Here is a 12,241-nt window from a genome sequence, read left to right as displayed (position 1 = left end):
ACACTACCGGTCAAAAGCTTTAGAACACCTACTCATTCAAGGATTTTTCTTTATTTTTACTATTTTCTACATTGTAGAATAATAGCGAAGACATCAACATTATGAAATAACACATGGAATTAGGTAGTAACCAAAAAAGTGTTAAATAAAAATATATTTGAGATTCTTCAAGTAGCCACCCTATGCCTTGATGACAGCTTTGCACCCTCTTGGCATTCTCTCAACCAGCTTCATGAGGTAGACACCTGGAATGCATTTCAATTAACAGGTGTGCCTTCTTAAAAGTTAATTTTGTGGAATTTCTTTCCTTCTTAATGTGTTTGAGCCAATCAGTTGTGTTGTGACAAGGTAGTTTATATACTTTAAGACATGAAGGTCAGTCAATACTAGGGTTGCACATTTTGGGGTATATTCAAAGGTGGAAACTTTCTGTTGGAATTAACGGGAATTTATGGGAATTAAACAGGAATATGAGAATTAATGGAAATATATGCAAATTCATATTAATACCCTTTAAATGTAGATGTTTTGCATTGGATATATTTACCATATCATATGGATACAGAAACATAAACCTTATTATAAGTAGACAAAATTTCAAATGATTAAATCCATCCAATAGAAATTTTATTAAATGAGTTGACTCTTCACATGGAATTATTTCATTGAACAACAAAATAAATACGTTTTCCACATACATTGTTGCTGTAAAATTATAGTCTAGAAACTAAAGCTTTGGTTGTCTTCCTTTCAGGCTTCCATGTCTTCTCCCTGGACCTCCTCAATGTCCACCTCTTAAACATCAGACTCTGAGGCCTCATCTTTACTGCCACTTTCCAACCTTGTTGATGATGGCTCGTTGTCAGGCTCAAAAAGCTTCAAATTTGCCCGGACGGCCACCAATTTTTCAACCCTTGTATTGGTCACCCTGTTGTGTGCTTGGTTTGTGTGTTCCCAAACAAGGGCCAGTTGCACACTGAGGCGGATGATGGAGGCAACAGGGGAAAGAGCCTCAGACCCACAAAGTCCCTTCCACCAGGTGGCTGATGAGATATGTTGGCATGACTGCCATATTGCATCTCCATACCAAAGCCCTTGCTTGGAAGTGTACTTCGTCAGACTGCCAAGAACCTTGCCCTCATCCAGGCCAAGGTGGTGAAACACGGTAGTGATGACACCATAGGCCTAGTTGATCTCTACACCAGACAGGATGCTCTTGCCAGCATACTTGGGGTCAAACATGTACGCTGTGGCTTGTATGGGCTTCAGGCAGAAGTCTTTATGCTTTTTTATGTATTTCAGAACTGCAGTTTCCTCTGCTTGGAGCAACAGTGAAGTGGGCAGGACAGTACGCATTTCTTCTCTTACATCTGCAAGCAGAGTCTGAACATCAGATTGGATGGCATTGTCTCCATCAATCCGTGCAATGACTACTGCTATAGGTTTAAGGAGTTTCAGGCTGCTTACCACTCTCTTCCAAAATGCATCATCCAGGAGGATCCTCTTGATGGGGCTGTCCATATCGGCAGACTGTGATATGGCAATTTTCTTGGAGACTCCCCACCAAACGGGTGTTGCTGGGCAGCTTCAATGTGGTGCTCTTACTCTTCTCACTTTGCTTGGTGAGGTAGATTGCTACTATAACTTGATGACCCTTCACATACCTAACCATTTCCTTGGCTCTCTTGTAGAGTGTATCCATTGTTTCAGTGAAATGATGTTCTTGAGGAGCAGATTCAATGCATGAGCAGCACAGCCAATGGGTGTGATGTGAGGGTAGGACTCCTCCACTTCAGACCAAACAGCCTTAATGTTCACAGCATTTTCTGTCACCAGTTCAAATACCTACTGTGGTCCAAGGTCATTGATGACTGCCTTCAGCTCATCTGCAATGTAGAGACCGGTGTGTCTGTTGTCCTTTGAATGTGCTCTTGTAGAATACTGGTTGAGAGGTGGAGATGATGTAGTTAATGAATCCTTGCCCACGAACATTCAACCACCCATCAGAGATGATTGCAATACAGTATGCTTTCTCTATGATTTGCTTGACTTTCACTTGAACTCTTAACTCTGCAGCCAGCAAATGAGTAGATAAAGTATGTCTGGTTGGAGGGGTGTATGCTGGGCGAAGAACATTCAGAAACCTATTCCAATACACATTGCCTGTGAGCATCAGAGGTGAACCAGTAGCATACACAGCTCGAGAAACACATTCCTCAGCATTTCCTTGACTACACTCCTCCATTGAGTAAAAAAAAACGTATAATTCCAGAAGGACCATGAGCTGTTGCTATCGATAAGGTGTATGATTCATAATTTTCAAAAGAGGGACTTTTGTCAGGTTGCTTGTTGTGAGTGCTGGGGGAACTTTATGCACTTGGCCAGATGATTCTGTATCTTTGTTGCATTCTTCACAAATTACACTGCTCAAAAAATAAAGGGAATACTTAAACAACACAATGTAACTCCAAGTCAATCACACTTCTGTGAAATCAAACTGTCCACTTAGGAAGCAACACTGATTGACAATAAATTTCACATGCTGTTGTGCAAATGGAATAGACAACAGGTGGAAATTATAGGCAATTAGCAAGACACCCCCAATAAAGGAGTGGTTCTGCAGGTGGTGACCACAGACCACTTCTCAGTTCCTATGCTGTTGTTTTGGTCAATTTTGAATGCTGGCGGTGTTTTCACTCTAATGGTAGCATGAGAAGGAGTTTACAACCCACACAAGTGGCTCAGGTAGTGCAGCTCATCCAGGATGGCATATCAATGCGAGCTGTGGCAAGAAGGTTTGCTGTGTTTGTCAGCGTAGTGTCCAGAGCATGGAGGCGCTACCAGGAGACAGGCCAGTACATCAGGAGACGTGGAGGAGGCCGTAGGAGGGCAACAACCCAGCAGCAGTACCGCTACCTCCGCCTTTGTGCAAGGAGGAGCAGGAGGAGCACTGCCAGAGCCCTGCAAAATGACCTCCAGCAGGCCACAAATGTGCATGTGTCTGCTCAAATGGTCAGAAACAGACTCCATGAGGGTGGTATGAGGGCCCGACATCCACAGGTGGGTGTTGTGCTTACAGCCCAACACCGTGCAGGACGTTTGGCATTTGCCAGAGAACACCAAGATTGGCAAATTCTCCACTGGTGCCCTGTGCTCTTCACAGATGAAAGCAGTTTCACACTGAGCACAGGTGACAGACGTGACAGTCTGGAGACGCCGTGGAGAATGTTCTGCTGCCTGCAATATCCTCCAGCATGACCGGTTTGGCGGTGGGTCAGTCATGGTGTGGGGTGGCATTTCTTTGGGGGGCCGCACAGCCCTCCATGTGCTCGCCAGAGGTAGCCTGACTGCCATTAGGTACCGAGATGAGATCCTCAGACCCCTTGTGAGACCATATGCTGGTGCGGTTGGCCCTGGGTTCCTCCTAATGCAAGACCTCATGTGGCTGGAGTGTGTCAGCAGTTCCTGCACGAGGAAGGCATTGATGCTATGGACTGGCCCACCCGTTCCCCAGACCTGAATCCAATTGAGCACATCTGGGACATCATGTCTCGCTCCATCCACCAACGCCACGTTGCAACACAGACTGTCCAGGAGTTGGCGGATGCTTTAGTCCAGGTCTGGGAGGAGATCCCTCAGGAGACCATCCGCCACCTCATCAGGAGCATGCCCAGGCGTTGTAGGGAGGTCATACAGGCACGTGGAGGCCACACACACTACTGATTTGTAACACTACTGGAGGACACCAATAAGAAGAAGAGATGTGCCTGGGACAAGAAACACGAGCAATGGACATTAGATCGGTGGAAATTTGGAGTCCCAATTGGAGATTTTTGGTTCCAACCATCGTGTCTTTGTGAGACGTGGTGTGGGTGAACAGATGATCTCTACATGTGTATTTTCCACCGTAAATCATGGAGGAGAAGGTGTTATGGTGTGAGGGTGCTTTGCTGGTGACACTGTCTGTGATTTATTCTGTGATTTATTTTGAATTCAAGGCACACTTATCCAGCATGGCTACCACAGCATTCTGCAGTGATGCGCCATCCCATCTGGTTTGGGCTTAGTGGGACTATCATTTGTTTTTCAACAGTACAATGACAAACATTTCTAAAAAACAGTTTTTACTTTGTCATTATGGGGTATTGTGTGCAGATTTGTATTTATTTAATACATTTTAGAATAAGGCTGTAACGTAACAAAATGTGGAAAAAGTTAAGGGGTCTGAATACTTTCCGAAGGCACTTTGTATATACAGTGCCTTGCGAAAGTATTCGGCCCCCTTGAACTTTGCGACCTTTTGCCACATTTCAGGCTTCAAACATAAAGATATAAAACTGTATTTTTTTGTGAAGAATCAACAACAAGTGGGACACAATAATGAAGTGGAACGACATTTATTGGATATTTCAAACTTTTTTAACAAATCAAAAACTGAAAAATTGGGCGTGCAAAATTATTCAGCCCCCTTAAGTTAATACTTTGTAGCGCCACCTTTTGCTGCGATTACAGCTGTAAGTCGCTTGGGGTATGTCTCTATCAGTTTTGCACATCGAGAGACCGAAACATTTTCCCATTCCTCCTTGCAAAACAGCTCGAGCTCAGTGAGGTTGGATGGAGAGCATTTGTGAACAGCAGTTTTCAGTTCTTTCCACAGATTCTCGATTGGATTCAGGTCTGGACTTTGGACTTGGCCATTCTAACACCTGGATATGTTTATTTTTGAACCATTCCATTGTAGATTTTGCTTTATGTTTTGGATCATTGTCTTGTTGGAAGACAAATCTCAGTCTCAGTCTCAGGTCTTTTGCAGACTCCATCAGGTTTTCTTACAGAATGGTCCTGTATTTGGCTCCATCCATCTTCCCATCAATTTTAACCATCTTCCCTGTCCCTGCTGAAGAAAAGGAGGCCCAAACCATGATGCTGCCACCACCATGTTTGACAGTGGGGATGGTGTGTTCAGGGTGATGAGCTGTGTTGCTTTTACGCCAAACATAACGTTTTGCATTGTTGCCAAAAAGTTACATTTTGGCTTCATCTGACCAGAGCACCTTCTTCCACATGTTTGGTGTGTCTCCCAGGTGGCTTGTGGCAAACTTTAAATGACACTTTTTATGGATATCTTTAAGAAATGGCTTTCTTCTTGCCACTCTTCCATAAAGGCCAGATTTGTGCAATATACGACTGATTGTTGTCCTATGGACAGAGTCTCCCACCTCAGCTGTAAATCTCTGCAGTTCATCCAGAGTGATCATGGGCCTCTTGGCTGCATCTCTGATCAGTCTTCTCCTTGTATGAGCTGAAAGTTTAGAGGGACGGCCATGTCTTGGTAGATTTGCAGTGGTCTGATACTCCTTCCATTTCAATATTATCACTTGCACAGTGCTCCTTGGGATGTTTAAAGTTTGGGAAATCTTTTTGTATCCAAATCCGGCTTTAAACTTCTTCACAACAGTATCTCGGACCTGCCTGGTGTGTTCCTTGTTCTTCATGATGCTCTCTGCGCTTTTAACAGAACTCTGAGACTATCACAGTGCAGGTGCATTTATACGGAGACTTGATTACACACAGGTGGATTGTATTTATCATCATTAGTCATTTAGGTCAACATTGGATCATTCAGAGATCCTCACTGAACTTCTGGAGAGAGTTTGCTGCACTGAAAGTAAAGGGGCTGAATAATTTTGAAATATCCAATAAATGTCGTTCCACTTCATGATTGTGTCCCACTTGTTGTTGATTCTTCACAAAAAAATACAGTTTTATATCTTTATGTTTGAAGCCTGAAATGTGGCAACTGGTCGCAAAGTTCAAGGGGGCCGAATACTTTCGCAAGGCACTGTATTCCGGAGTCTGACATTGCTCGTTCTGATATTTATGAATTTCTTTTTGACTTTTTGGATCATGTGTGTATTGTTTTGTATTGCTAGGTAATACCGCACTGTTGGAGCTAGAAACACAAGCAATTCGCTGCACCTGCGATAACTGCAAATCTGTGTAAGCGACCAATAAACTTTCATTTGATTTGTTGTTCAACGCAATGTTCCATTTTATAATGGCTGCTGTGGCTACTGCTAGCTAGCATGAGGAAGAAAACAGCAGTTTCCTCAAAAACAAGCAGTCGTTTAAGCTTCTGGGATAATTGGACAATTCGGAGTACAACACATTCCTTATCCCTGGATTGAGGTCAAATGTTCAAGACATATCTGGTGCCGGCTCTGCGGTGTCTTAATTTACACAGGAAGTCTGTTCGACCGTAGTTCAGCTGTAAGCAAGCGGGTCAGATCTGGCTACAAATGGAGTGTAAACTATCAAATTGGACATTACAAGTCGGAGTTGTGTATCACATTTAACAAACCAAACATTTAAATACAGCTATAGAAGGTAAAGTAAAAACCCAAACCGGTCTGTGCATCAATACCGGTATATAGTCAAACATGGCATACCGTCCAGCAATATTCCCTCAAAAATGTTGAGACACATTTTCACAATTTGAACATTGTGAAAATTCTGTGCAAATTCCTGCGTGCGTTTACAACACTGAAGCTGTACCCGCTTTAAGTTCCAGTTTTAACAGCGGCCAAGTAGGCTACTCTGGTTATTTGATCATAACGTAGGCCTACCAGAGTGGCCTACCATCAAAAACAATGGAGAAAATGCATCCAATTTTAACATGGAAATAGCTGTTTTATCATTCAGCCTACAGTAGCAGAAAATGTGTGGTGTTCATTGTAGGCCTACATTCCATGAGACTTTTGAAAAAAAACATGCAGGGTTTGACATTAACCTGTTTATCCACTTGTCCTTCAGAGAAGGAGATGACTGTAAATGTTGTGTGTTGATTGATGCAAGAAGCCACTTTACAAAATACAATTAATTATTATTACAGAGAATCAGGAAAATTATGCTAACCTCTGCCTATTGGCTACTTAACTTATTCAAGACCATCTCAAAATACAACACTGCCCCTTTAAGATAAAAAAAAAGCTCTTTACCTGACGAGCTTTTCAAAGATGGCTAGAAACGCACACATTTTGTGCTCTTGTAGGAAGCAACCACTCACACATTGCTGACTAGAAATTAGCTGTAACTGGGCTAATAACTCACTAACTAGCAAAGAATATGAACAAATGTACACAGGTGGCTACAGGTAGCTCTCGCTTTGATCTCAAAACAAGCGCATCTCAAAACAAGCACATCTACTCACGGCCGCTCATGCTGTAAACACAGTCCAGTTCAAATTGAATGGCACAGATACATGGCCATGGCTATTTGCAAATAGGCCTACTGCAGCTCTAATTGGTTATGGCACAACGGTCTGTGTAGAGTACGGGCCTGAGTCGTGCCTGTCAATGCAGTTAAATAAATAAAAAACTGTTAGTTTTGCATAGTTTGTTTTGTTTCGGTATGTTACATTGGAAGTGACTAATATTGAGTTGATTCGAGCACTATTCCCACAGTAGGGCAAAACTTTGATAGTGTTAACTAAAGAGGAAAACTCAGATATTTCATCTGCGCGGTAGTGCAAAAGTATCTGCACAACATTGCCACCCAGCCCTAGTACAACATTAATGTATTAGTGTTTAGAAACATATTATATTCTTATTTATAATAAAAGTTACTCCAAAATGACACAATACATTACTTCCCATTTCTATTGGGCACAAAATGATCTGGAACACAACCAAAACAAACCGCAAATGCAGTCAGAAGCTTGATGTATTCATTGCGTGCTAGGAATATGGCAACAAATACTTATGGCAACAAATACTTTTGACTACTTTATTTATAATAATCTTTAGGGGTGTCAATAATTATGACCCCTACCCTTAAAAAACCAAAACATTACTTGTTAAACAAAATCTATTTTTCAGAGCTATAATTTCCCTCTTTTTTTGCATACAATATAGCTCAGTATTGGAATTATTTATTTCATACAGTCATTAGTGCTCATCTTCATCAAGGGTGTCAATAATTCCGGACCCCACTGTATGTGACATAGTACTCAATAGTCGGGGAACACGTTTTGCTCGTGAGCGCTACTTTTAGAACTACTGAACTGCTACGCTGCTGCTACTCTCTGTTATCTATGCATAGCCACTTATAATAATAACTCTACCTACATGTACATAATTACCTCAATTACCACGACACCGGTGCCTCCGCACATTGACACATTGACTCTGTACCGGTACCCCCTGTATATAGCCTCCACATTGACTCTGTACCGGTACCCCCTGTATATAGCCTCCACATTGACTCTGTACCGGTACCCCCTGTATATAGCCTCCACATTGACTCTGTACCGGTACCCCCTGTATATAGCCTCCACATTGACTCTGTACCGGTACCCCCTGTATATAGCCCTGCTATTGTTATTTACTGCTACTCTTTAATTATTTGTTATTCATATCTCTTACTTATTTTTAGGTATTTTCTTAAAACTGCATTGTTGGTTAAGGGCTTGTAAGTAAGCATTTCACTGTAAGGTCTACACATGTTGTATTCAGCGCATGTGACAAATGACATTTGTTTGATTTAACTGGCTAAAAAGTACACAAACGTACCGGAGAATCTCTTTAATTATTATGTTTGTTATGGTGAGAAAGGTGACATCTCAATTCTGCTCGGCTCTGTATTTCACTCATATCCCACCCAGCAGTGCAGTGGTGTCTGACCTCCTATCCCTACTCTGCATATCTCGGTCTCTCACCCAGCCGAAGAGCAAACTCACCCAGTATAATTGGCTCAGTGATGCATGCCTGAGGTTTTTCCCCATCGCCCTTGTCTCACAGACAGAGATGAGAAGAGACACAGAACACCCAATTAACATTTCTTGTCCACTCCACCTTGTATACGATTCAGTTCTGTTGTGTGGCAGATCGCTGTGTGTTCAGTTCATTCATGACAGTAATCAGCGTCTCGATTGCAGTGGGAAAACTAGCCGTCCCAGATCCCACAGGCAACAGAAATCCCTCTGCTTCCATTCTAATTACCCTTATGATACATTCGTTAATGACGCCAAATCGGGCGGGGTTACCAAATCAATGCGAGACACAGTGTATACGCAGGGTCTGGAACGTCAAACTAGTCTAGGATGTAACCTAGCTCTAACAATTGTTAGGCCTAGATATGTTTTGAATGGATATGGAATGAACAGTCAGTATAATCATCTGACATGCAATGGTTACATCACCTAAGTCACCATACATACTGTAAGAGATTCCATACAAACATGGCTGATCCATCTTCAGCTGACCAGACCAAAAAAAAAAAAAAAAAAGCTCTCATCAGTCTGTCCATAGTTCCAGGCAGGCTGACACCTAAGTATTGTGTAAGTGCAGAGTCATTGTGTGAGATAGCTGTCACCCTGCCTCAGTATTGATCTAGCGTAGGCTGAGGGAGAGGGACACACGGTTCAGGTTAATTGCACCCTGAGGACTAGAGCGGAATTTCTGGGTTTCATTTTCTATCTCACAGCAGGCAGCGTAAGACATAATAGGAGTCTTCTCCTCTGAAGTGGCTGAAACAAAAAGACAGAAACAGATGACTGGTAGGACTACATCTCATATAGAAGTACAGTAGATAATAACTGGTGGGTGCTTACATTTGTCCTATTTCACACATGCACAAGTGTGGATTATACGAATGTGCGAATTGGAAAAAAATGTCTTTGGCATATCCCAGACATATCCTGAGACACCCGACATATTTTTCACCTAGTCAGCACTGATATTCGAACCAGCGACCTTTCAGTTACCAGCCCAACACTCCTAACCGCTAGGCTACCTGCCGAATAACTGGCTGTGTAAAAAGACACACTGGCAGGGTAGAATCAGTGGACTTGTTTCCAAACTGCTCCCTCACACAGGGTATGATTATCAGTACGTCTGGCCTGATTACCACTTTCTCTCTGTGTAACCTTACTCCATAGTTACAGTAGTGAGTGTAGGCCTAGTTCTTACAGGAAAGAGCTGATTCAGGAGGATTCCTTATTTCCACAACAGGATACATCTGTAGCCCCCCCCCCACCCACACACACACACACACACACACGCTCTCTCTCATGAACATACTGTACTACACACACAATCTAATCTATGTTACCAGCCCCTGTCTTTAACCAACTAGGAACTAAGCCCAGACACAGCCTGAGCCTATTCAGAAAAGTATGTCTCTCTAACGGATCCCTTCCTCCTCATCAGTCTAGGAAGAAGACATAGAGTGTATTGGACTACTGTAGATAAATGCATTTCATGGTAAATCACCACCAGTGCAGTGCATGTATAGAATGAGTAGCATACAGGTGATGTGCAGTCTATCCCTGTCTAGATGGCGTGGCAACAGACAGCTACAAAAAGCAGCATTGGATGTCACAACAGTGCTTGTTGGAAGCTCTCCTTCCTAGACTTGATTGGTAATGAGTTTAATCTTGTTACTGTGACTATCGTCTCTGGGCACAGATAGGACATGGAACATCGCCTGTTGTACAACAATATGTAAGAAATATACACTGAACAAAAATATAAATGCCACAACATGCAACAATGCTGTTTAATCAGTTTCTTGATATGCTACAGCTGTCAGGTGGATGGATTATCTTGGCAAATGAGAAATGCTCACTAACAGGGACGTTATCACATTTTTACACAAAATGTCAGCGAAATAAACTTTTTGTGCGTATGGGAAATTTCTGGAATCTTTTACTTCAGCTCATGAAACATGGGACTTTTACATGTTGCGTTTATATTTTTGTTCAGTATATAATATACATTGTCTTCAGAAAGTATTCACACCACTTTACCTTTTCCACATTTTGTTGTGTTACAGCCTGGATTTAACATGGAATAAAATGTGATTTTTGTCGTTACTGGCACACACAATACCCCTTAATGTCAAAGTGGAATTATGTTTATTTTTATTTGTTACATTTTTATTACAAATGGAAAGCTGAAAAGTCTTGAGTCAATAAGTACTGAACCCCTTTGTTGTGTTAAGCCTAAATAAGTCCAGGAGTAAAAAATGTCTTAACAAGTCACAAAAACACTATTATTGCAGTCCATGCAAATGACTAACATGATTTCTGAATGACAACCTCATCGCTGTATCCCACACATACAATTATCTGTAAGGTCCATCAGTCGAGCAGTGCATTTCAAACACAGATTCAACCACGAAGACCAGAGAGGTTTTCCAATGTCTCGCAAAGAATGGCACTTATTGAAAAAAAATAAGACATTGAATATCCCTCTGAGCATGGTGAAGTTATTAATTACACTTTGGATGGTGTGTCAACACACCCAGTCAATACAAAGATACAGGCGTCCTTCCTAACTCAGTTGCCAGAGAGGAAGGAAACCGCTCAGGGATTTCACCATGAGGCCAATGGTGGCTTTGAAATAGTTACAGAGTTTAATGGCTGTGATTGGAGAAAACTGAGGATGGATCAACAACAACAAAGTGTTATATTTGGGGCAAATCCAAGATAACAAATTACAGAGTACCACTCTCCATATTCTCAAGCATAGTGGTAGGTGCATCAAGTTATGGGTATGCTTGTAATCGTTAAGGATTGCGGAATGGAGCTAAGCACAGGCAAAATCCTAGAGGAAAACCTGGTTCAGTCTGCTTTCCACCATACACTGGGAGATTAATTCTCCTTTCAGCAGGAGAATTACCTAAAACACAAGGCCAAATCTACATTGGAGTTTCTTACCAAGAAGACAGTGAATGTTCCTGAGCGGCCAAGTTATTTTTGACTTAAATCTACTTGAAAATCTATGGCAAGACCTGAAAATGGTTGACTAGCAATGATCAAAAGAGCTCGAATAATTTTTTAAAGAATAACGGGCAAATGTTACACAATCCAGGCGTGGAAAGCTCTTAGAGACTTACCCAGAAAGACTCGGTGCTTCTACAAAGTATTGACTCAGGTGTGTGAATACTGATGTAAATGAGATATTTCTGTATTTATCAATAAATGTGCGAAAATGTATTGTAAATTCTAAAAACATGTTTACTACCACTTAGTACCACTCAAAAATATGGCCGCCCTACACTACAAAAGACAACACACACCCAGAAATGTTGTTACAAAATTCACTGCTAAAACACTGTGAAGATGTGACATTTTGAGTTCAGAAATTATAATAATTTGGTAGCTTCTCTTTTTTAAGTTGGTATGCAATGCACTCAGTAGACATATGACCATTTGAGTGATGATATATTTGGCCACTAT

At 41.8% G+C, this 12,241-nt stretch overlaps 1 protein-coding gene across 8 annotated transcripts in view; it reads right to left on the bottom strand.

Annotated features, from left to right (window-relative positions):
* Positions 1–12,241, bottom strand: part of osbpl6 (oxysterol binding protein-like 6) — a 60,340-nt gene that overhangs the window by 29,293 nt on the left and 18,806 nt on the right. The gene's annotated exons all lie outside the window — the stretch shown is intronic.

Source organism: Oncorhynchus kisutch, linkage group LG2 (genome assembly GCF_002021735.2).
Source record: "Oncorhynchus kisutch isolate 150728-3 linkage group LG2, Okis_V2, whole genome shotgun sequence".
In the NCBI taxonomy this organism is placed as follows: Eukaryota; Metazoa; Chordata; class Actinopteri; order Salmoniformes; family Salmonidae; genus Oncorhynchus; species Oncorhynchus kisutch.
Note: the sequence above shows the minus strand (reverse complement) of the source record. Positions and strands in the feature narration are given on the sequence as shown.